The sequence below is a fragment of the Pelophylax lessonae genome (assembly GCF_965119305.1).
Source record: "Pelophylax lessonae genome assembly, chromosome: 2".
Taxonomy (NCBI): domain Eukaryota; kingdom Metazoa; phylum Chordata; class Amphibia; order Anura; family Ranidae; genus Pelophylax; species Pelophylax lessonae.
This window is the reverse complement of record NC_138769.1, coordinates 420,079,281-420,106,352: the sequence shown is the minus strand read 5'-3', so window position 1 is coordinate 420,106,352 and position 27,072 is coordinate 420,079,281.

Here is a 27,072-nt window from a genome sequence, read left to right as displayed (position 1 = left end):
CATGCAGGGAAACATAAGCAGGAGGAGCTTCTAGTCCGCTGCTGCTGGTTACATGTTCAAAATAAAAAAACAGCCCGTGGAATAAAGAGTAAAAAAAAAGAAATAATATCAATAAACTGATTTAATGTGTCATACAAATATATATTTGAAATCAAATCTTTATTATTTTTAGGCAATAACATGATGTGGGCAGATTTCTGCCAGTCACAGGCTGTGTCATGCCCCTCCAGCCTGTGTCTTAGAATAAGAGGGAGGTGAAGCCACCATTAATCTACTGTACATGTAATATCCCCACCCCCTATTGTGTTTAGGTGGTTAATGGGCACGGAGGAGGGAGGGAGTGAACTGTCACTTACCACTGTGTATACACCCACATGTGTGATACTATAGTCACATGGGCTGCTCAGATGTGATAGCGAGGAAATGCTCAGCATAGAAACTCACTGAAAACTGAGCATGTGCAGAGTTGCCAAAACAGCTGTAAAATCCCTAGCTGAATTGGGGACATGAACACAAGATGGGGATAGAGAACAGCAGGAGCAACCAGGTTTTTTGAAGAAAACAGAAAATTAATCTCATGGTGATTGAGTGATTATGAACAGCATGTAATACACAATTTATTGATAGTTTTGTATGATATGGGCTTAGTGACACTTTAAATGTATACATTTAAACAGTGGAAACACTTGAGCAGACCATGGAGATGCAGTATGACAAGGAGGGAAGGGGGGCATATATCTGGATGTAATATGCAAATAGGAATGATGTGCAAAGGTAGATGGAAGGGAGGGAGGTCATTACAACAGGATGATAACAAAGATGTGAAAGGAGTGAGTACAGCATGAAGGCAGACAGAGAACAGAGAAGTTGTATGATTATAGATATAAAAATTAAGTAATTAGTTGGGTGATTATAAAAATACTTCAATAACGTAGAACAAGTCCATTTGGATGTAACTTACTACTACTAACTACACCTTATCTGGATAAATGAGAACCTTCACAGACCCTACTTGATACCTCAATCTTCATGGATGTGGAGGGTGTAAATTGGTTCATTCTGCTTTTGCTTCACATTCTCTTATCAGTTTTGTAGCATTAGCAGGCACTGAAATTTTATTCTGCCCACTTCTTCTTATGGAGTGCTTAACAATGATGGTTTGTTCTTGGCTAGAGCTAGCAAGTACAGTCGGGTCCATAAATATTTGGACATCGACACAATTCTAATCTTTTTGGCTCTATACGCCACCACAATGTATTTGACATGAAACAATGATGTGCTTTAACTGCAGACTTTCAGCTTTAATTTGAGAGTATTTACATCCAAATCAGGTTAACGGTGTAGGAATTACAACCGTTTGTATATGTGCCTCCCACTTTTTAAGGGACCAAAAGTAATGGGACAGATTAACAATCACAAATCAAACTTTCACTTTTTAATACTTGGTTGCAAATCCTTTGCAGTCAATTACAGCCTGGGGTCAGTGATGCATAGACATTACTAGGCGCTGGGTTTCATCCCTGGTGTTGCTTTGCCAGGCCTCTACTGCAACTGTCTTCAGTTCCTGCTTGTTCTTGGGGCATTTTCTCTTCAGTTTTGTCTTCAGCAAGTGAAATGCATGCTCAATCGGATTCAGGTCAGGTGATTGACTTTTCTTTTCCATTGCATAACATTCCACTTATTCCCTTAAAAAACTCTTTGGTTGCGTCGCAGTATGCATCGGGTCATTGTCCATCTGCACTGTGAAGCGCAGTCCAATGAGTTCTGAAGCATTTGGCTGAATATGAGCAGATAATATTGCCCGAAACACTTCAGAATTCATCCTGCTGCTTTTGTCAGCAGTCACATCATCAATAAATACAAGAGAACCAGTTCCAATGGCAGCCATACATACCCACGCCATGACACTATCACTCTGGTACAAGTTGATCTTGGTCTCATCTGTCCATAGGATGTTGTTCCAGAACTGTGAAGGCTTTTTTAGATGTTTTAGATGCTTTTTTAGATGTTGTTTGGCAAACTTGAATCTGGCCTTCCTGTTTTTTGAGGCTCACCAATGGTTTACATCTTGTGGTGAACCCTCCTCATTCACTCTGGTGAAGTCTTCTCTTGATTGTTGACTTTGACACACATACACCTACCTCCTGGAGAGTGTGTTCTTGATCTGGCCAACTGTTGTGGAGGGTGTTTTCTTCACCAGGGAAAGAATTCTTCGGTCATCCACCACAGTTGTTTTCCGTGGTCTTCCGGGTCTTTTGGTGTTGCTGAGCTCACCGGTGCGTTCTTTCTTTTTAAGGATGTTCCAAACAGTTGATTTGGCCACACCTAATGTTTTTGCTATCTCTCTGATGGGTTTGTTTTGTTTTTTTCAGCCTAATGATGGCTTTCTTCACTGATAGTGACAGCTCTTTGGATCTCATATTGAGAGTTGACAGCAACAGATTCCAAATTCAAATAGCACACTTGAAATGAACTCTAGACCTTTTATCTGTCCTTGTAAATGGGATAATGAGGGAATAATACACACCTGGCCATGCAACAGCTGAGCAGCCAATTGTCCCATTACTTTAGGTCCCTTAAAAAGTGGGAGGCACATATACAAACTGTTGTAATTCCCACCCCTTTCACCTGATTTGGATGTGAATGCCCTCAAATTACAGCTGAAAGTCTGCAGTTAAAGCACATCTTGTTTGTTTCAAATCCATTGTGGTGGTGTATAGAGCCAAAAAGATTAGAATTGTGTTGATGTCCCAATATTTATGGACCTCACTGTATGTAGCCCCCCTGCCCTAAGTAGGAGTGAATTATCTAAATGTAGCCCCAGCTAATTGATAGTGCTCCACTCATTTGGTTTCCCTTAAGCCTTATGTTTCTGTGGCTTTTGCTGCAGACCAATTTTATGCAGTGTGTGGCGTATGGTCTGAGCACTGACAGGCTGACCCCCACACCCCTTCAACCTCTGCAGCAATGCTGGCAGCACTCATACGTCTATTTCCCAAAGACAACCTCTGGATATGACACTGAGCATGTGCACTTAACTTCTTTGGTTGACTATGGCGAGGCCTGTTCTGAGTGGAACTTGTCCTGTTATACCGCTTTATAGTTTTGGCCACCGTGCTGCAGCTCAGTTTCAGGGTCTTGGCAATCTTCCTATAGCCTAGGCCATCTTTATGTAGAGCAACAATTCTTTTTTTTCAGATCCTCAGAGAGTTCTTTGCCATGAGGTGCCATGTTGAACTTCCAGTGACCAGTAAGAGAGAGTGAGAGAGATAACACCAAATTTAGCACAGCTGCTCCCCATTCACACCTAAGACCTTGTAACACTAATGAGTCACATGACACTGGGAAGGGAAAAATGCTAATTGGGCCCAATTTGGACATTTTCACTTAGGGGTGTACTCCCTTATGTTTGCAGCAGTTTACACATTAATGGCCGTGTGTTGAGTTATTTTGAGGCGACAGTAAATTTACACTGTCATACAAGCTGTACACTCACTACTTTACATTGTAGCAAAGTGTAATTTCTTTCGTATTGTCACATGAAAAGATATAAAAAAATATTTACAAAAATGTGAGGGGTGTACTCACTTTTGTATGTGTGTGTGTATATATATTGTGAGGGATTAGCTCGGTAGCAGGTGTGGATAACCCCTTTTGGGGGGTTCGTCACACAGGGAGATAGCCGAGGAGTTATTGAAAACAACAGTTTATGGTTTATTCTTCCAATTTCGTCAAACAAGTGCATGCAGCAAAAACATCAAAAAATCAAAATAAAACACAAAATAAATCCTGGCCGCTGTGGGCGTCTACCTTCTCACACACCGGAACCTACCTAAGAAGTCTTCCCAACCTACTGTTGGGCAGACACTGCTGGTCCTACAGCAGACACTCAAATGTCCATTTGTGTTTTCTTTACACAGAAAAAGTTCAACACCTCACCTTTAGAAGTCTCTCATCTGACTGCTCTCCCCAGCTTACACAGCCTCAGGAGACAGCAATCAATAGACTCCCTTTGGACAAATTATAGAGGCCTTAATTGCCTCATTCTGAACAGCTGAAAGTTTTCTCAACTTCCTGCCTACCTCTGCAGCCGACACCTGATAGTAATTGGTGAATTGTCTAAACCAAGCAGAAATATATCTCCCGTCGGTGACAACACCCATAGATTTACCTGACTTCCTGTCACAATATATATATATATATATATATATATATATATATATATATATATATATTGCATTAAATCTAAAGAATACACAGTGTAAGCTGTTTGCCTTCAGACGTTCTCTCTCCTGTTGAAACTTATTACTGTATTACTGAATTCTCTGTACTCAGCAGTGAAGGAAATGGACAGGTAGTGAGTTATATGACTCATTCATAGGATACATCTCAGTTAGAACTACTAAACTATTTAAATAACAGACTTTTTTCTGCAAAGCAAATTCATATTTCTTACTAAATGAATATGCATTTCGAATAAATGTCTTTTAATAGACAATTTGAATTACCTATATTAAATTCAAATCTTTGAAACTGTGATATGGGAAGGTGTCATAAAGAAGTATTGCAGCGTGTGCTCATCCACTGCTATTTGTGAATCAGTACACAAACTGTACAGATAGCATATTGAAATATTTGAAACATAAAACAGCACTTTTCCTCCTAATTCTATTTTTAGACATGTAAAAGAGACTTTGATTGCAAACATCTGTTGTTGCTTTGCTGAGTAGAATAACTAAGGAAAAAAACAGATTGGCAGAATCATTTAAAATGCTGGAAAAAAGAAACTATTTTTGAGAAAATGAGATTCATGTTACTCTTAGATAATTTGCAAAATGTTCACATTTGAAAAAAATGGAGTGCGAGAAGAGAGTACCATAAATCATGGATTTTGCATCCTCTATGCTCATGGCATCACCTAGTCACAATCAAGCAGGTCACCAGCATGGTGAATACACTTTTAAGGTCTTAAAGTATTTATTATAAATGTTATTTTATTATGGCTTCTTAATAATGCAAAGTGTGTAGTGTTCTATTGTAATGATTTTGTGCTTGAAACTTAAGGACAACCAGGACATTCTTGCTGCATCAAATAGTATACTCCACAATCCACATCTAACAAAAAACAAAATGTTTTCAAATACACCTTTATCCGACAAGTAACAAATTTGACATTATATCCTCTAACCTGCTGCATTACTGTCCAGTGTTCACCCCAGTATGCTAAAAAAATTTGCATATCTAAGTTTTGGGACTCTCAGTGTGCTGTCCAAAATACATCAACATTCATGCAGACACCTCTAGGTCTCTTTTTTTCTATCACTTCTGCCCACTTAGATCTTTGACCATATGGTGGCTCTAGCTTTGTTGAAGGAAAAGCTTAAATGTTGTTTATGCTGGTAGGTTAATTGGCTCCTGTCAAACGTGGCATTACTATGTGTATGTATGAATGTGAGTTAGGGACCTTAGATTGTAAGCTCCTTGAGGGTAGGGACTGATGTGAATGTACAATGTATATGTAAAGTACTGCGTAAATTGACAGTGCTACATAAGTACCTGAATTAAAATAAAATAGTTTGCATTAATTTCCTAGCTTGGTGAATTTGATGGTGAATTTGATTGCTTAAAAGTGTAAAAATTGCCCATTTCTTATTCCAGCAAGTCAACAGATAAAATATCCAAACTGTTCCTAGCAATTAGTAAAACAATGTTTTTTGTTGTATAAATGTGCAAATACACTATATTGTGAAAAGTATTGGGACACCTGCCTCTACATGCACATGAACTTTAATGGCATCCTAGTCTTAGTCCATAACATTCAATATTGAGTTGGCCCACCCTTTGCAGCTATAACAGCTTCAACTCTTTCCGGGAAGGCTGTACACAAGGTTTAGGAGTGTGTCTATGGGAATGTTTGAAAATTCTTCCAGAAGTGCATTTTTGAGGTCAGGCAGGGGTTCTATCGGGTTGAGGTCAGGACTCTGTGCAGGCCAGTCAAGTTCCTCTACCCCAAACTCACTCATCTATGTCCTTATGGACTTTTATTTTGTGCACTGGTGAGCAGTCATGTTGGAACAGGAAGGGGCTATCCCACAAAGTTGGGTGCATGAAATTGTCAAAAATGTTTTGGTATGCTGACGCCTTAAAAGTTCCTTTCACTGGAACTAAGGTGCAAGCCCAACCCCTAAAAAACAACCCCACACCATAATCCCCCTGCCATCAAATTATTTGGACCAGTGCACAAAGCAAGATCCATAAAGACATGGATGAGTGTGCTTCGGTTGGAGGAACCTGACTGGCCTGCATAGAGTTCTGACCTCAAACAGATAAAACACCTTTGCAATGAATTAGAGCAGAGACTGCGAGCCAGTCTAACATCAATGCCTGACTTCACAAATGCACTTCTGGAAGAATGGTCAAACATTCCCAAAGACACACTAAACTAAACATACTAAACTTTGTGAACAGCTTTTTCAGAAGAGTCGAAGCTGTTATGGCTGCAAAGGGTGGGCCTTCTCAATATTGAATCCTATGGACTAAGACTAGGATGTCATTTAAGTTCATGTGCATGTAAAGGAAGATGTCCCAATACTTTTGACAATATAGTGTATGTATAGCGAAGTTGTCTCGCTAAAGTATGGTCTCTACTATGAGCAATCAGCTGGATTATCCTAACTGGAGCTAAAACCTCTGTCCTACATATGGTATTGCACATTAATTGTTTATACATTCACAGACATCCAATGATAATAATGTTCTTTAACAATTGGGTAATAAATGCTCAAAGTACTTTTCTATGTCAAATGCTGTCAATAAAATGAACCAGAATGAACTTTAAAGTTGTAAAACACAAACTGTCCCTCCTCAAATTAAAGAAGACCCAAGGGGGGGGGGTCTAAAGTGATCATTTTGTTCTAAGTCTATTAGGTTGTACATCCTCCCAGTCATAAAGTATTATGATTGTGCACAAAGGGTTTCACAAGCAAGAAATCTTTTAAGAAATCCAGGTCTGATGGGGCTTGTAGCTTTCTCTCACCTGAGCTGAAAAAAAAAACAGCATCATCTTAAGAAATTTAAGAAATGAGAGAGCCTGGAAATATTTTTTACAGTGTACAGAGAAAGTTCAGTCACTTATTGGAATATTTCACGCCTACATTTTAATACCTCATATTAGATTCACTTTATTACCCACAGGGATGTCATTTATATTGACATTTCATAGTTAAATTGAGCCTATCCACAAGGATACACATTAGCTTTCTGGCACTCTGCCACTAATACAGCTTTTCAACTGGTATGAAATATCACATTAGGTTTATTATAGGCAGAATGTTATTTTTTCTTTTTTTTTTAATTTAACAATACTACAAGTTGTCTGTTCAACTAGGGGCTGGAGAAAATCATGGGCAAGGCATACAGTATCTCACAAAAGTGATTTTCCGCCACTCACATTTTTGTAAATATTTTATTATATCTTTTCATGTGACAACACAGAAGAAATAATACTTTGCTACAATGTAAAGTAGTCAGTGTACAGCTTGTATAACAGTGTTAATTTCCTGTCCTCTCAAAATAACTCAACACACAGCCATTAGTTTAAAGTTGCTAAAGGAACAGAAGGAAGGGATACTAATATGGGATTGTATAACATATAATAACAGATAATCTGCGTATAGAGATCATTTATAGTGAGCAGAGGGTGTGAAAATACTGTGGATGGAGGTATTGCTTCAAATGGCCTGTGCTAAATGTTCTACGACTATGACAAATAATAAAGGGAACTGGGGACAGCCCTGTCTGGTACTATTGGCTCAGACTTTGTCCCATTGGCAAGAACCCTAGCCAAGAGAGCGATCTTAGAGAGCAACTTAGGGCCATATCTGCTGTAGAGACAACTGAAAAGGACCAGTTGACCCTATCAAATACCTTCTCAGCATCTCAGCATCACAGCCCAGCAAGCAGGCAGGAATACAATGACGATGGGTGTAAGAAATAAGATGTAGGGTTTTGGTTGTGTTGTCCCTGGCTTCACGTCCAGGGATAAAGCCCACTTGGTCACTGTGTATCATGGTCGGTAGAAGTGGGGCAATATGATTCGAAAACAACTTAAGATCAACATTTAATAATGAGACGGGTCTATAGTCTCCACAGATAGAGTGACCTTTCCCTGGTTTGTGTATGACTACGATCTGTGCTCATAGCAAAAGACAGGGTAGGGGGTGCGAGTTCCCATTGCTTCAAATGCCTGAGCCATAATCGGGGCCAAAAGAGAAGCAAAATCTTATAAAACCGGGGTGTAAACACTTCTGGGCCTGGGCTCTTTCCATTCTAGAGGCCTTTGATGACTTGTAAGAATTTGGTGGGTTAAATTGGGACTTCAAGTTCCTCTACATCTCGTTCTGAGACAGTAGGTAAGGCTGTTTCTGGAATACAAGTCTACATATCTGATGGTGCCTGGATGGGGCCTGCATAACACAACTATAACAGGTACATATAACAAAGCCATCAAAGGCTCTGCAAACCCTAATGTGGGAAACATGGATAGTACACAGTGCAACCTGCCCTGACTGACACTAAGTGCATATAAAAAAAAAGACTACAGAAGTCAGTGAGGATGGATCTCATGGATACAATTGTCATCTGGGGGACAGGGAGAAAAAATGTCCCCTTCATCCCTGTATCAGGTCAGTCAACTAGCGAGAGCTACATCACATTGCATTATAAAAAGCTCATAACCAATATTAAACAGAAGAGAACATCAGCAAAACAAAACTAAAAAGGGGTGTACTCATTTTTGTGAGATATTGTGTATATATGTGTATGTGTATATATATATATATATATATATATATAATTTACAAGATGCTTACTTGTTATGGTCTAATGTTCATCGTGGCAACTGAGATGTTATTCTGTACCATTTTGACATTTGTTACATCTTTTTCCCTTTCAATTTTTCTATGGTATGTATCCCTACATGTTTTGACTTTAAAAAATGAAAAAATCTAAATAAAAATATATTCAACCTAACCTAAAGCTGAATTAAAAAAGGTAGACTCCTTACAGATTTCACTGGTGTCTTTGTAATTCCAGATGAGAGCATCTGCTTGATATGGATATTAAAATAGGAGAGCCTGTAGCCGTAATTAGAGGAAAAACAGATTTATCCTGATTATGAATTAAAAGATGCACTTTACAGCCTTGCAGACCATCAGTGAGCATTGTCATTCTCCTCTTCACCTTAGTTTTTTTTGCTTTCTGTCCCTGGGGAGATTCATTTTATCTATTTTCCTTAATGACTAATGCCACCAGGGCTGGAAATCAAGGGAATTTGTAAATTTGTACCAAAACAGGAACAGAGAGGAAATCTTCCTATAAGGACATTTGTCCTGGTAACAACTGTCTAGGAGAGGATTGTTCTCTCTTTGCAAAGATTTTTTCTAATTTTCTATGGGGTCTACAGAACAGGAAGTTATGACAGATCTCCCAAATTGAACCAAGAGGGCAAAAAAAACCCCTTGAAATATAATGTAATTATATTAGGCTACATTCACATAGGAGTTGGTGTGCAGCCAGGGCAGCCTTTAGAAAGGGTCAGTAGATTTTTGGTGCCAGGTGTAAAACCTGTTGCACACAATGCGTGAGAACAGCTGCAGCTGTCAGTAGCAGCTGCAGGTATATACTTTGTACAAATCCAGGGCAGGTGTCACTGCTGTTCGCATGTAACTGCTCATCCAAGCAGTTACATGCAAATACCAACCTTGGACAGCCAGTGTGTGTCCAGGTACTGTGTTTCAACTAAGTTTTGGCCACACACAAACTGGCCACAGGTAATCATCCAGTTTGTATGCGGCCATAGTACAGAGTGTTGCTGCATCCAGGATGGCAATTGTGAGCCACCTCTAAATGTAGTAAAATAAACTCACACAAGCTCCTGTGTGAATATAGCCTTATATCCTTTGTGTTTACTTCCCACTCTATTTAACTGCAATGAAAGTTTTTACTTCTAATCTTTTCATGTTTACTATATCATCATCACTGGGTCTATCTCATAATCTTTGCTTGCAGCAAGAACATGTCTGCTACAAGGGGTCAACAGGTTGTTGTATTATTTTCCTATAAAATCAAAGTACCCTATCTTCTCTCAAAAGCCTTCTTAAGTAAGCTGGATGTTGTGAGAATTTATGTAGTTGCTGGCCACCTTGATAGACATGCTACAGAAAATATAAAATGAAAACTCATTCAGCGCTACAATCAGCAAAATGGAATAAAAGCTGCTGAACACCGGTAAAGGTCAAATCTATCAAAACCCAGATGAAACATAAAATACAAAAGGGGTGCAGCGCTACAGTAGAAAGTATGAACTCAGACTGTATAATTGTGAAAAGGTCCTGACTGAACAATTAAATCACAAATACTGTGCAAGCTAAAAATAAAGAAGAGTCCTTTAAATGTCACAAATCCAAGCCATAAGATCAAGGAAAACCCGTGCTGTAAAGGATGAAACAGATGCACCTCTTCATAAGTGACTCCATCACCAGAGTGTGTGCTAGCCTCTCACCTCAATGCTCAGACCTCTAGGGTCATAACGCAGTGTGTTTTCAAACACCTGATGGGCTCCCAATCTGCTCAGCTTTGCCTCCAACCTCCAACCTCAGACCGATCATATAGTAAGAGATTCCAACATAGAGGGGGGGACAAAAGGACATCTAGTGCTCTCCGTATATATAACAATTTATTGAATAAAAAATATTGCACTTACAAGCATGGCACTATCCTAGTGCAAAACGAACAGCATAAGTGTACAACAGCACAGCCAGCTGGCCGCTCGGTGTGCGATCCCTTCGGAGCGTCGCGGGTGACGTCACAGCTCCTCCCCCGTACGCGTTGCGTCAGTGGGTGTGACTTCTTCAGCGGGGTACGTGGAGGGCGGCACCCGCACGCTATTTATAGATGCTGCTAAGCAACCGGACCAATCGTTCCAGAGCGGAACAGGAAGCTCTCAGGTTTCCATTTTGGAATAGGGAAAGAGAACTAGCTCTACTTCCTGATGACTCCGGAGCTAACAAAAACTCATATTTACAGACCGGAAACAGGGGAAAAGACACGGTTCAGTTCCTCTCTGTCTCTGTCGATGTAATTAGGAGCTAGTGAATATACTATTGCACTTCGTGAATGCTAGGGGCACAAAACCTTTAACAGGACATAAAGTGACAATGCATAGTGCATAATATAATACCTAAAAGTTTTCAAAAAATTCTTTTATACAAAAACTCTTTTTTTCTTTCAAAAGTCTTTTTAAAAAAAGTCTCTTTGAAAAAATGGCAAATGTTAAATAAGATAGTAAATACAATTCTAAAATCTTTTCATAAAAGCTAAAAAAGACGTGTAACCGCGATGCTCCGTATGGATCTTACAAACACATATATATATAAAAAACATAAAAAACATAACAGAAAAAACATCTAAAAATCAGCAATAATCATCTATTGGAAATAAAACAATTAAGATCAAATTCTACATTTAACCCCCCTGGTACTAAAACTTTAGTCTGGTAAATCCAGAATGATTCTCTTCGACTTAGTTGCCTAGTAAAGTTACCTCCCCTCCAATGCCTGGTAGTTTTCTCAATCCCCCAAAACTTTAATCCAGTAGGGTCACAGTGATGGTATCTTTTAAAGTGTTTGGGGACATTGTGCTTATCCTTTCCCTGTCTGATTCTGTTCATATGCTCTCCTACTCGAACATGCAATGCTCTCGTGGTTCTGCCCACGTATTGATATCCGCATTTGCATTCGAGCATATAAACGACACCTTTGGTCTCACATGTGATGAAATCCCTCAAAACATGCACTTCCTGTGTGGCTGTAGCTAAAAATTCCTTCCTTCTTTTGATGTTACCTTTTGAGGTTTTGCATGCAGCACATCTTCCACAGGCGTAAAAACCTTTCATAGATGGAAAGAGCCTATTATCAGATTTAATGGGGGGATCCAGAACCCCTGGTGCCAGCCGATCTCTCAGGGTTGGCGCCCTCCGGTAGACAAATTTAGGTTTTGATGGAAGGGTCGGGCCCAATACCCTGTCTTGTTGTAGGATGGGCCAATACTTGGCTACTATATTTTCAAACTTCTTGTACTGGACATTGTAGTCCAGCACAAAGCAAAATTCATTACTGGTAGCCATTTTTTTAGAGGGCATAAGAGTGGTTTCTCGTTCAATCTCACTCACTTTAGATAGTTCCTTCTCTATGTGTTCTGGAGCATAACCTTTTTCTAAAAACCTAGAGGCTAATATTTTGGACTGTGAGCGAAAGTCTTCTTCCTGAGAACAGTTTCGTTTCATCCTTAAAAACTGCCCTCTGGGGATATTACATAACCATAGATTATGGTGGCAACTTCCTGTCGGTATATAGGAGTTACGATCAGTGGGTTTGAAGTAGGTACGAGTTTTTAGACACCCATCATTTTTGAAAATCTCCAAATCCAAGAATATAATGCTTTCGGTGTTTACATTCCAAGTTAGTTCAATGTTCCTATTGTTGGAACTAAGATGGTTCATGAATTGCTGCAGACTGGTCATATCTCCTCTCCAAACTAGGAGGAGATATGACCATCGGAGCATCGCGGTTACACGTCTTTTTTAGCTTTTATGAAAAGATTTTAGAATTGTATTTACTATCTTATTTAACATTTGCCATTTTTTCAAAGAGACTTTTTTTAAAAAGACTTTTGAAAGAAAAAAAGAGTTTTTGTATAAAAGAATTTTTTGAAAACTTTTAGGTATTATATTATGCACTATGCATTGTCACTTTATGTCCTGTTAAAGGTTTTGTGCCCCTAGCATTCACGAAGTGCAATAGTATATTCACTAGCTCCTAATTACATCGACAGAGACAGAGAGGAACTGAACCGTGTCTTTTCCCCTGTTTCCGGTCTGTAAATATGAGTTTTTGTTAGCTCCGGAGTCATCAGGAAGTAGAGCTAGTTCTCTTTCCCTATTCCAAAATGGAAACCTGAGAGCTTCCTGTTCCGCTCTGGAACGATTGGTCCGGTTGCTTAGCAGCATCTATAAATAGCGTGCGGGTGCCGCCCTCCACGTACCCCGCTGAAGAAGTCACACCCACTGACGCAACGCGTACGGGGGAGGAGCTGTGACGTCACCCGCGACGCTCCGAAGGGATCGCACACCGAGCGGCCAGCTGGCTGTGCTGTTGTACACTTATGCTGTTCGTTTTGCACTAGGATAGTGCCATGCTTGTAAGTGCAATATTTTTTATTCAATAAATTGTTATATATACGGAGAGCACTAGATGTCCTTTTGTCCCCCCCTCTATGTTGGAATCTCTTACTATATGATCGGTCTGAGGTTGGAGGTTGGAGGCAAAGCTGAGCAGATTGGGAGCCCATCAGGTGTTTGAAAACACACTGCGTTATGACCCTAGAGGTCTGAGCATTGAGGTGAGAGGCTAGCACACACTCTGGTGATGGAGTCACTTATGAAGAGGTGCATCTGTTTCATCCTTTACAGCACGGGTTTTCCTTGATCTTATGGCTTGGATTTGTGACATTTAAAGGACTCTTCTTTATTTTTAGCTTGCACAGTATTTGTGATTTAATTGTTCAGTCAGGACCTTTTCACAATTATACAGTCTGAGTTCATACTTTCTACTGTAGCGCTGCACCCCTTTTGTATTTTATGTTTCATCTGGGTTTTGATAGATTTGACCTTTACCGGTGTTCAGCAGCTTTTATTCCATTTTGCTGATTGTAGCGCTGAATGAGTTTTCATTTTATATTTTCTGTAGCAAGTCTATATACATTTGGCTGCTAATCTTACAGAATGGATGTTTTTCAATATATTGAGGTGCGTGAGATTGCATTAGATGATGTGTTTACACGCACACTTATATCCAAAGAACCGAGCAACCTTTCCCATTATTTCAAAAAGTTAGGACACTTATTTGAAAAAAAGATTAAAGCTTGGTGGGATGTGGTTTCATTCCAACAGTATATCTCCTCTAAAATAATCCCGCGTCGTTTGCGTTGGGATATCCCACCAAATGATGGGCTTTTAGATGAGGAATCATACACAGAATGGAATGAATTCTTCACTACAAAGGGTCTTGAGCTCCTCACTTTTCTGTTAACACGGAAACAGAGGAAGATGAAGGCTCTTGAGACCCAAATAGAGGCCATCAAAACCTCTATAGAAAAAGAGAAGGATAAGCCAGAGTTCATAAAATTATCAGAAGAACTCAAAACCAAACTCATCAAATGGGATAAGGAGGCTCAGGAAAAGAAAAAGAAAAAATTCCTTAGGGATATAGGAGATTTTAGCAACAAAATGGTGTATAGGTGGCAAGTAAACCTTCTGTCCTCAGCAGCCCCTGAAGCAGTTTCCAGCACCTCAATGAATGAGGACGTACCCACTCAGGATTGTGGGACTCCTCAATCACAATTTCCCTCATTAGGAGGGCCTCCACCCAGAGGAAGAGGTCGGGGAAACAAAAGAGGGAGAGGCCGAGGAAGAGGGGGGGGCCAAAAACCTTATCACCGTCCCTCATCCAGGGAGAATTGGAGTGGTGATAATTATCACCAACCCAACCTTGAGTGGCAAACTGTCCCCTATCACAATAGGGGGCATCGAGGGGGACCTAGAGGACGTAGGGGACAGAGAGGTGCGTACCCATTAGGGGATCGCCCTATCCCAACGGAAAATAGGTTCCAACCATTACAAAATCAAGGGGAGGACCCCCATTTTTTAGGGATACAGAGGACCCCCTGGAGGGACCCTCAACTAGACCCGTCAACTCCATTGGGAATCAGCCCCTATTATCCTCCTCAGCAGCCCCCGTATCCATTGTTAAACGGGACGGAAAATCAAAAGAAAAGAAAAAAAGAGGATGCAGAGGAGGTAGAAGGGTACAAAAAACCAAAATCCCGATAGGAACCGGGATATTCAATCTTAGCGGTGTCACTCTTACAGATGATGAGATCAGAGTTTTGGACAAGGGACTAAAATTCGCACCAACTAAGAATATGAATAAGTTCGACACCTATGTCAATCTTCAAAAATTTGCTAGAACACTAAGTATCAAAAAACATTTTTTAACAAATCCATATCCTGATAGGGGAGAGGTTAGAGTCTCACACCATTCCAAATTACGGAATAAATCAGTGTTTAATCCCCCTAATGTGGACACTAAGAACATTGAAGTGTTCAAAAATATGGTAAGCCGTGATTTGGACTCACTTAGGATCAGGAGAGCAAATGATCCTCAACAAATCAAAAAGGGTATTAAACTGCTAGAGGGCAGGAAAGATCTAGTGATCCGCCCGGCTGATAAGGGAGGTGCCTTGGTAGTAATGAGTGGGACCTACTACCGTCAAGAGATGCAGAGGCTCCTTAGTGACAGGAATACCTACTCTCTCTTGTCAGGTAACCCTATGATCAGGTTTAAAAAAGAACTGGGAGTTTTGATCAACAAAGGGGAGAAATCTGGAATTTTGAGCTCTAAGGAAGCCCAGTATCTCAACCCCTTATTTTGCAGGACCCCTATAATTTATTTTCTCCCTAAAATCCACAAGAATCAAACGTGTCCACCCGGCCGTCCAATTGTAAACGGCATAGATTCTATAACGGCAAGGTTAGGTCAGTATATCGACCATTATCTGCAGCCTTTGGTATGTGGTACATCCGCATACCTCAAGGACACTAAACATGTAATCCAGCTTCTTGGGGACCTAACGGGAACTTCAGAAAGTATATTGGTAACTGCTGACGTAGGGTCGCTCTACACCATCATAAATCATGAAGATGCTTTGAGTTCTGTGAAGTGGGCCCTAAGTAAGTCAGATTTGACCTCTAAACATCGTAAGTTCCTTGTCGAATGTTTAGACTTCTGTTTACTAAAAAATTATTTTTGGTACAACCGAGAATATTTTCTACAAGTGAAAGGAGTTGCTATGGGAGGACGTTTTGCTCCCAGTGTGGCAAATTTATTTATGTCACACTGGGAGGAGGAGGTGATCTTCACAAACCGTCCTCCCCAGCTGAGTTGTTATCGTCGTTTCATCGACGATCTCCTCCTAGTTTGGAGAGGAGATATGACCAGTCTGCAGCAATTCATGAACCATCTTAGTTCCAACAATAGGAACATTGAACTAACTTGGAATGTAAACACCGAAAGCATTATATTCTTGGATTTGGAGATTTTCAAAAATGATGGGTGTCTAAAAACTCGTACCTACTTCAAACCCACTGATCGTAACTCCTATATACCGACAGGAAGTTGCCACCATAATCTATGGTTATGTAATATCCCCAGAGGGCAGTTTTTAAGGATGAAACGAAACTGTTCTCAGGAAGAAGACTTTCGCTCACAGTCCAAAATATTAGCCTCTAGGTTTTTAGAAAAAGGTTATGCTCCAGAACACATAGAGAAGGAACTATCTAAAGTGAGTGAGATTGAACGAGAAACCACTCTTATGCCCTCTAAAAAAATGGCTACCAGTAATGAATTTTGCTTTGTGCTGGACTACAATGTCCAGTACAAGAAGTTTGAAAATATAGTAGCCAAGTATTGGCCCATCCTACAACAAGACAGGGTATTGGGCCCGACCCTTCCATCAAAACCTAAATTTGTCTACCGGAGGGCGCCAACCCTGAGAGATCGGCTGGCACCAGGGGTTCTGGATCCCCCCATTAAATCTGATAATAGGCTCTTTCCATCTATGAAAGGTTTTTACGCCTGTGGAAGATGTGCTGCATGCAAAACCTCAAAAGGTAACATCAAAAGAAGGAAGGAATTTTTAGCTACAGCCACACAGGAAGTGCATGTTTTGAGGGATTTCATCACATGTGAGACCAAAGGTGTCGTTTATATGCTCGAATGCAAATGCGGATATCAATACGTGGGCAGAACCACGAGAGCATTGCATGTTCGAGTAGGAGAGCATATGAACAGAATCAGACAGGGAAAGGATAAGCACAATGTCCCCAAACACTTTAAAAGATACCATCACTGTGACCCTACTGGATTAAAGTTTTGGGGGATTGAGAAAACTACCAGGCATTGGAGGGGAGGTAACTTTACTAGGCAACTAAGTCGAAGAGAATCATTCTGGATTTACCAGACTAAAGTTTTAGTACCAGGGGGGTTAAATGTAGAATTTGATCTTAATTGTTTTATTTCCAATAGATGATTATTGCTGATTTTTAGATGTTTTTTCTGTTATGTTTTTTATGTTTTTTATATATATATGTGTTTGTAAGATCCATACGGAGCATCGCGGTTACACGTCTTTTTTAGCTTTTATGAAAAGATTTTAGAATTGTATTTACTATCTTATTTAACATTTGCCATTTTTTCAAAGAGACTTTTTTTAAAAAGACTTTTGAAAGAAAAAAAGAGTTTTTGTATAAAAGAATTTTTTGAAAACTTTTAGGTATTATATTATGCACTATGCATTGTCACTTTATGTCCTGTTAAAGGTTTTGTGCCCCTAGCATTCACGAAGTGCAATAGTATATTCACTAGCTCCTAATTACATCGACAGAGACAGAGAGGAACTGAACCGTGTCTTTTCCCCTGTTTCCGGTCTGTAAATATGAGTTTTTGTTAGCTCCGGAGTCATCAGGAAGTAGAGCTAGTTCTCTTTCCCTATTCCAAAATGGAAACCTGAGAGCTTCCTGTTCCGCTCTGGAACGATTGGTCCGGTTGCTTAGCAGCATCTATAAATAGCGTGCGGGTGCCGCCCTCCACGTACCCCGCTGAAGAAGTCACACCCACTGACGCAACGCGTACGGGGGAGGAGCTGTGACGTCACCCGCGACGCTCCGAAGGGATCGCACACCGAGCGGCCAGCTGGCTGTGCTGTTGTACACTTATGCTGTTCGTTTTGCACTAGGATAGTGCCATGCTTGTAAGTGCAATATTTTTTATTCAATAAATTGTTATATATACGGAGAGCACTAGATGTCCTTTTGTCCCCCCCTCTATGTTGGAATCTCTTACTATATGATCGGTCTGAGGTTGGAGGTTGGAGGCAAAGCTGAGCAGATTGGGAGCCCATCAGGTGTTTGAAAACACACTGCGTTATGACCCTAGAGGTCTGAGCATTGAGGTGAGAGGCTAGCACACACTCTGGTGATGGAGTCACTTATGAAGAGGTGCATCTGTTTCATCCTTTACAGCACGGGTTTTCCTTGATCTTATGGCTTGGATTTGTGACATTTAAAGGACTCTTCTTTATTTTTAGCTTGCACAGTATTTGTGATTTAATTGTTCAGTCAGGACCTTTTCACAATTATACAGTCTGAGTTCATACTTTCTACTGTAGCGCTGCACCCCTTTTGTATTTTATGTTTCACCTTGATAGACAGGTTTGTGGGCAGCTACACAGGTACTGAATGTTCTCTGCTCCCCGTCTTTGCTGTAGCAATTCAGCATCAGCCTAGTGAATAGCACTGCTTTAAAACTGAGACAGTTTTGAGGTGTTACAGCTCTGGCACACTTTTTGTAAATATTGGCACAGCACATGTCTAAGAAATAAATATGCATAATTCCTTGTATGTTTTCACCTTTTTTTTTTTTCAACGTTCAGCTTTGGAGAGAGGAAGGGTCAATTTATCAGTGCTGGTAATTTTGTAATTTGTTACCTAATATTATGGTTTTTGGACCATGACTACCAAGGCGAGTGCCTCTTCAGACCTTGTATGCGGTTGTATCATTTACTATACCACAGCCCAGTGCAATGTGTAGGTTTGACTTACACATTCAATAAAGCTCCTGTGTCATTGGTTAGTAGGAGGAATGATACTTCTGTGTCAGTGGGAGTAATGGTTCCCTTGTGTCAGTGGCCAGTGGGAGGAATGAAGCTCCTGTGTTAGTATTTAGTGGGAGGAATGGTGCCCCTGTGTCAGTGGCCAGTAGGAAGAAGGGAACTCCTATGTCAGTGGTTTGTAGGAAGAATGATAACCCTCTTTCATTTGTCAGTTAAAGAAATAGTGCTCCTGGGTCATTGGATGGGATGGTGCACCAGTGTTAGTGGTCACTGGGGGCAATAGACAGTCTGCGTCAGTGGTTAGTGAGAGGAATGGTGCCTCTGTGTCAGTGGGATTAATGGTGCCCCTCTGTCAGTAGTTAGTGAGATTAACAGTGATCGTATGTCAGTAGAAGGGATAGTACTGTTGTATCAGGGTTCAATGAGAAGAATGGAGCTCCTGTATCAGCAGTCAGTGGGAGGAATGGTTTCCCCTTCTCAGTGGTCAGTGAGAGGAATGGAGATACTGTGTTAGTGGCCAGGGGGAGGAACGGAGTTCCTGTGTCAGTGTGGGGGGGGGGGGGATGCTGAATCTGTATCAGTGGTCATTGGGAGAAAAGATGCCCCTGTTTAAGTGGTTAGTGGCAAATGATGCCCCACCATGATTGGTGTTTAGTGGTCACTAACATTGTATGTCCTATATCCTTCATAGTTACTCTGCATACTGAGACTCCTTCCTTCTAGTTTGCATTGTTAAATCTCTGCATGTAGGGCCTCCTTATTGAAGAGGATGGTCTATGCCAACATGCAGACTGTGGTTTAAAAACAGCTGGTATAGCAGTATTTGGGTCATTGTCATTTTGGAAGGTAAACATTCTTCCCATTGATCAATTTCTTGCTGGTGGCAGTACATTTTCCTCAAGAGTTTGATGGCATTTTGCCACATCCATATTTCTTCTATCCTGACAAATGCTCCAGTCCCTGCTGCAGAGAAACATTCCCATAACAGGATATTACCAACGCCATGCTTTACTGTAGGAATGGTGTTATTTGAATGGTGAGTTGTATTGGATTTCTGCCAGATATACTGTTTGGTGTTGAGGCCAAATAATTCAATTTTAGTCTCATCTTACTTCTTCGGAGCGATAATAAAGGAACACTCTAACCACCATGACCACTTCAGTAATTTGAAGTGGTCATGGTGGTAGGAGTCAGAAACACTGCACATGCTCCCCCTCCCCCCTCTGAGACAGCCTCTGCTACCGTTAGTTGGAAGCTGCTGTGGCCGTGCCCCTGACCTGACTTCCTTTCTCCCCAGAAAAAAAAAATTGTCAGGGGGCAGTGGGCCGCATTGCCTGAGGTTCCGGGCCGCATGGTTGAACATGCCTGGACTAGATAGAGCATTTGTCAGGATAGAAGAAAAATGGATGGAGCAAAATATAATCAATTCTTGAGGAACATCTGCTGCCCTCTGCCAGAAAGTTGTCAATGGGAAGAAGGTTTACCTTTCAACATGACAATGACCCAAGGCACACACCAAAAATGACCACACAGTGGTTGAAGGAGAAAAGGGTAAATGTACTTGCATGGCCTAGTCAAAGCCCAAACTTAAACCTCATTGAAAATCTGTGAAATGACTTTAAGGCTGCAGTTTACAAACGGTCAATAACCAATTTAATTGAACTTGAGCAGTTCTGCAAAGAAGAGTGGGCAAATATTGCAAAATTAGTAGAGACATATCCCAACAGACTAAAGGCTTAATTAAAGCAAAATGCGGCCCAACAAAATACTAACACAATGTGGTGACCCTTTTTCCAACTCAGCGATTCTGTTTTTAAATTATTTTTATTTTTTCTGACATGTTGGTGTTGTATCACTTGGATTCACTTGGATGTTATAGGTTGCACTAGTAAATACAGCTGTCTTTCTTCATTTCAGGCTGCAAAGCAACATGTGATTATTGTAAAGGGGGGTGATTCCTTTCTATACCCACTGTATATACAGTATATATTTGTTTATTTTTTTAATACACATGTATATTTCTTTGCTGACATATATATTAGTATGCTAACACAAAATACATGCAAAAACTAGCCAATAATGTTGCAAAAGCTCCCCAAATACAAAAAAATATGATATGCTCTAGATTATGAAAATGAAAGACAAAAAAAAAATCAAATAAGGTGCCCACATGAAATTACAATTTACCTGTCCTAACAGATTTCACAGAATGACTGTGGCAGCATGTGTATACTGCTGTAGCAGGTTTTCCAGGCATGAGGCCTGAGGTGGATCTGCCATTGTTACCGGTAACACTCCCAACCCATTTGGGCTGAAACTCCAGGTGTGAGAACTGAGACAATGACAATTCAGGCATCTTTGGTTTGTGTGTTTTATTATATTGAGGGGATAGGAGAAGGGAATGAGTGGGTTACTCCTCTGGCTCAACTAGGTACAATTTCGGGACTCTTCTAAAGAAAAATGCCTGTCAGCGCTGTCTTGATGCCAGCCGACGCTAGCTAACGCTTCCTGACGTTTTAATATACTGTAACACTGAAAACTGCGCTGGAACCTCGGCCTTGATCGAGAAGATCCAGGACTGTAGAACACTTGACTCCTGACACTGCTTCGCTCAAAAGTCACTGAATAGGGAATAGCTCCCCCCCAGCCTTGCGCTGGCTGAAGGTAGCTCTTTGTAAATTCCTGTGCTGCTGCAACTCTCAACTCCTACACTCCACACTGTACAATGGCTCTCCAGGTACCCCCTCTATACTTCAGGGTCCTCAACCTAGGCACCCCCTTTTTAGCTAGCTGACTTCTGGATCCCAGAACCTTCTCCGGAGTGGTCCCCTCTGACACTAGGCAGACCCCCAGGGGCAGTCCACAGTACTCACGACCTTTGTAGGCTTTCCTGGGACTGGACCTCTCTCTCTCTCCGCTGGTTCTCGGCACACTGGATCCCCTTCAGCTCAACTCAGCACCCTCTGGATTCTCAGACAGCACCCCAAGACATCCACTTCCTTTACAGCCATACTCTCCCTCCAGGGACTCTGCTTCCCACCAAATATACTGAGTCATGCACTCCCCTCAAACTTATACCCACTCCCAGAATCCACTGCGGCAGAATATGCCTTCTGGGGTAGTTACAAGCCTGAATGTGTCCCTGGTTGGGTTTCCTCCACTGCCCTATGAGAAGCCTCCCACAGAGCCAGTGGAGAAACTCCCCTCTAAGCAGACACACCTGAAAGCCATGACACCCTAACTAAAAAGAAATCATGGTCTTGTTGTTAGGCAACAAGGCCCACTATACATTTACCTAGCACCTACCTGTAGGGCGCTACACTGCTAAGACAGAGGATTTAGGCTTAGGAGTGGGCAATCCTAAACAGATTGCATTTGTAAGCAGACAACCCTAGGTAACACCTATGCTTGATGCTTAGACTAAATGATTGATAGCACAGAAAGCTAAAATTTAACACGGACAGGCCAGAGACAGTGAAGATTGGGAGGAGAGGGCTTTATTTTGCTTGTTGTTGTCCAGCCCATAAATGAGGCAGGCTGAAGATACCTGCTGCAGCTTTTAATTCTTGTTCTGTATAAGTTACAGAATGCAGGACAATGAAACTCATTTCTTTGAACACAGAAGAGTGGAGTCCCTACAAGTGTGCAAGAAGAAAAAATAAGGCTGATTTCAGCTTTAATCACCCCCTAATCTATCCAAAAATGAGAAAAATAAAACATTGGCTTTAGAAATGCCAAAGTAACACAAAGCTTGTCCTGCCCCCAACCTGTGACTGGACAGTGAAAGGAGAAGCGTCACACTGATAAGATAATTTCTCTGTCACACCGATTTCTGCTCCTATAAGAATGATCCTTTTTAACACATGAGCACTGCAGCACAACATATTGGCTCTTTATGTTGTTTCTTCCTGCTTTCAATCTGAGCTCTGCTGTAATGAATAAGCACTGACGTGTCAAACGCTTTTACTGGCTGTCCATGAACTGTATGTATGTATTTTTGCTACTATGCATTTTATTGGCATAATTCAATAAAAAGCTGTTTTTTTTTTTTTACCTAGAGTGCTGCCACCTTCATCTTTTCATGTACATCAAGTTTTGGCTGCAGACCAGGCAGGCACCCAGGCTTTCACAGCAGCTTAGGATCACACAGCCTGCCTCAGAGCGGTGTGTATCCTTTGTGCTTTTCAAGAGACTGGACGGCAAGGGATAACCTGTAAATCTGGATTGTGGTCCCTACAGCAGGAAAACGAGGGCTGTGGACAATTGACTTAGGGTTAGAGGGACTGATGGGTTAGAGGGGTTTGGAAGGTAGGCATGGGAACATTTCAGTTTTTGCTTGGAGTTGGGCTTTATTAAAGCCAATTTATCTGTTAAATCCTATGTAAATATTTAGATTTTGACACTGCTGGAGTATGTATTTAGAAAACCTAAATCATTAAGAAATAAAAGGAGAACTGAATCTGCTAGGGCCTACTGGCCTTTGTGATGTCATTTGTATAACACATTCGCTTATGCTCTGCCAGTGCCTCATTAAAGTCATACTGCCAGAAAGAGAATGTAAATATTTAAGTAAGATTTGACTTTGGGAAATTAAAACACAGACACCGAATTTTAAGCTTATGTGCAACTAATGATATAGATTGAACATCATTTTTTTTCCGCTTCTTTCTATTTTAATGTTTGTCTAAAATAAACTTGTGAACTTTCTTTTATAATTATGTTGGGACTGGGAGTCACTTACATATCTGTGATGACCTTTAGAAAGGTGATAAAAATAAAACAGAACTTTATTGTAAATGCTACATAAATCTCTCTTGTGTTATTTTGGAGTGCCTTCTTAAAAAATTCTAAGTTAATAACCTTTTTCAATAATTAACAATTAACCAACCACATATTCCCATTGGTAATAATTTGTATATGCATATAAGGAAAATACTAATATAATCAAACATACTGTAAGTGCGTTAAGTGGAAGATGTTTACCTCTGTCGGCATTTTGTTTTTGCATTGTTTGAATGAAAAAAGATAATGGGCGATTATGTCCTCTGTCTTTAGACAAAATTAGGTTTAGATTCAATTTGTTCTGTACAACATTTCAATAATTGCACACATTCAGATTTATTCAGTGTTGAAACCTTTACAGACCAGGTCCCTCTATAGTCAGGAGCTCATCTGTGATCTCAACTTCCTGGGCTCCCTTTGCTGGGTCCTCCCACACTGCAGACTTCTGCATACCTAAATCAGCGTGCCCTTTGCAGGCAAAGCTGGCCATACACTATTACGTGTTTTTTTTTTCATTCAGCCTGACTTATAGTGCAGATGGACAAACCCCCCTGCTGGGCTATCGAAGTTCAGAAGCCAGCTGCGGTGGCTGTCAAAATACCTAAACAGTGGCTGCATATGATTGAATGCACATTTGGCCAGCAATGTTCACCGTGGATTCTTTTTCAAAGGATGTCAGGTGGGGGGTTTGACAGGGTGACCCACTAATCAAATTGTGTCTGCTTCATTAGGTGTCAGTGCAAATTTGAACATTGAATAGCCAGCTATAGGCACCCTGTCCAGATGCAGGGGTGGGGCTGATTTGATCCTAATGTCAATGTGCATTGGCATTCGTTCTAATTAGTCCAGCTCCCTTTTTACAGCCAAACTCCATAAGGATATAAAAACACCAAATGATAAAGTTTTAGGTTTATTAAATGTTTATTAAATATATTTTTAAATGCAGTGTAAGTACCTGAATATGACTGTCAGGACCTGGATCAACTGCTAGTGGCACTGTGCTTCCCAGCGTAGAAAGTTGTAGCTTCGGTGTCCACCAGCGTGTGTCTTCCAATCAACCAATCAAACATATCAATGTATGCTTATTGGGCTTTTTTTAACCAACATTTTTCAAAATTGTCTGTATTTTTTTGTTTATAGCGCAGAAAATAAAAACTGTAGAGGTGATTAAATAACACCAAAAGAAAGCTCTATTGTGGGAAAAAAAAAGACATAGATTTAATTTAGGTACAGTGTCTCAGGATAGTGCAATTGTCAGTTAAAATAACACAGTGCCGTATCGCAAAAATGGCCTGGTCATGAAGGAGAGGGGGGGGGGTAAACCTTCCGGAGCTAAAGTGGTTATTACAAAGATTAAAATATATACATCCTAAAAATACATCAATACTCTGATACATACAGTATGCTATGCTTAAAGCAGGATAATTCACATAAATTCTTTTTTGTAGAATTTCTTCAGAAGGTGTATCCTGCCAGGGAAGCCTGCATATGTAGATCAACAAGAGAATTGTCCTACCATCTTAGCTTCCAAAACAAATGTAATCTAATGTTACACACTGCATTGTTACCGATTTCAGAATACAAAATGGCTACAAGATGGCAGTGTGCTGCAGATTAGTGGATATAGAAACGAATACAGCCAGACTAAGAATGCTGAAACTTGTATGCTGCAGACAGGACCCTTCCATTCAGATCAGCTGGAAGAGAACTACAAATCCCATATGAGTGAGCAACAGGGGCAGGAGCAGATAAAAACAAAAGCCAGGGAACCTAAAGGAGAGGAGAAGACCAGGAAAGAGAGGACATGTGAGCGAGAAGAGGCTGATCAAGGAGACCACAAGCCGGAACTAATTTAGCCAGAGAGCGGAGAATAGGATTGCCAGATCAATGATCGTACGGAGAGGCAGAAAAGTTGATCCTGCTGGCCAACAAATGAATCTTCGCCATCGGCACCACTAGCTCTGTGGGAGTACATCGTAAGAGGGGGCTCCCCAACAGCAAGACCATTGTTTCACACTGCTTCCATAAAGGATTGGGTGGAGGGTTCTAACCCATACCACACCACTACAGACTACAAGCTCACTTGTTTTTATTGCCAGTTACTCGAGTTCAGGATTTTCACAACACAGGCACATAGCGACACAGGCCCTGTAGCCCAATAAATGCTGTGGCCTACCCATACTAGCTGCCCATTGAAGTACTGCACGCACGATATCATTCATAAGGTCTTCAGTTGTCTGCAAAGGCAGGGACTGTAAATGTATATTACCTCAGGCCTATTCCATCCAAGGAAGCCACACATTACACAAGTTAAGTTCTACAACTTTACAGCTAACATCTGCTCTTACCTTTCTTCAGTTTGAATAACCTTTTGCAATTTCTTGACATCTGTAAAGTGACTTCCAAGCTTATCACCTTTATTAAAAGTGGAACCCTGCCTGCTGTGTTATCAGCTCTGGGAAGTGTCAATCTTTTTATCAAACAAAGGGACTACACTACACCTTCAAAGCGCACGAACATAAAAAGCTCCTTTAGGCTGGCAGAAGGGTTTTCCCACGTCTAGTGACAAGGTTCTAAATGGAACATTTTTTCTTTCTTACCAAAACCCTGATGCCTGTCTCTGGGTACTAAGAGCCCACAAGCGAGTTAGCCTAACATCCTTTATTCTCTCATTTTATACTTGTTTAGGGAAAATTCTCAGTAGGATTCAGTATTCATTAGGAGGGCTACATTTAAACTTTGAGTCCTACAGTTTGGTCTATTTACAGTGGCACTGTTATATGCTTTATTGCATACTTCTTTACTGGTGACTCTCTTTGTGTACAATCTTACATTGTAGGGGTCATTCCCTGTCACGTCAGCAGGGGTCGTGCCTCGCCCAGGGCTCAGAAGTAAGCAAGGAACCCATTATACTTAGTGGCTCCTGAAGGTGTAGTGCTACACTCACTTTCTTCTTTCCCTTCTTCATACATGTATGCACAGCTTCAATCCCCTTTCTAAAGCCAAAATCCAGTTTTACCGCTTCACCTAAAACTGCACCTTGACTAGAGCCTATTTTGTACCTCTGAGTATCCCCCACCATCCATTCAGAAAAATATTTGATGAGTGTATTACATAACTTAATTTATCGATGATGTTGTATCCTGTCAGTCTTTTTTAAATCACATTAGACACTTGCCTAACTGTAGGCACAACAACAATGTGCTTTCTGTTTATTTTAATACCTGGAAACCCTTTTTTAATTGTAATTTTTTTATTACAGTGATTTTCTTAAATAGCACCAACAATTTGTGCAGGGTACTCAATCGCTAACTTCTCAGACTCTAGAGATAATTCCAAGAGTAATGCTCTGATCACACACCACTCACTTTTCATTGAAAAAGTAAATGTTCTCATGTAAGTAACTTGAAGAAGTGTATGATGGAGTAGATTTGAATGAGAAGTAGAAATGAATATCAAAACAGGTACCAAGAGTCAGAAGGGACCTAAACAAAGGTAATGTTA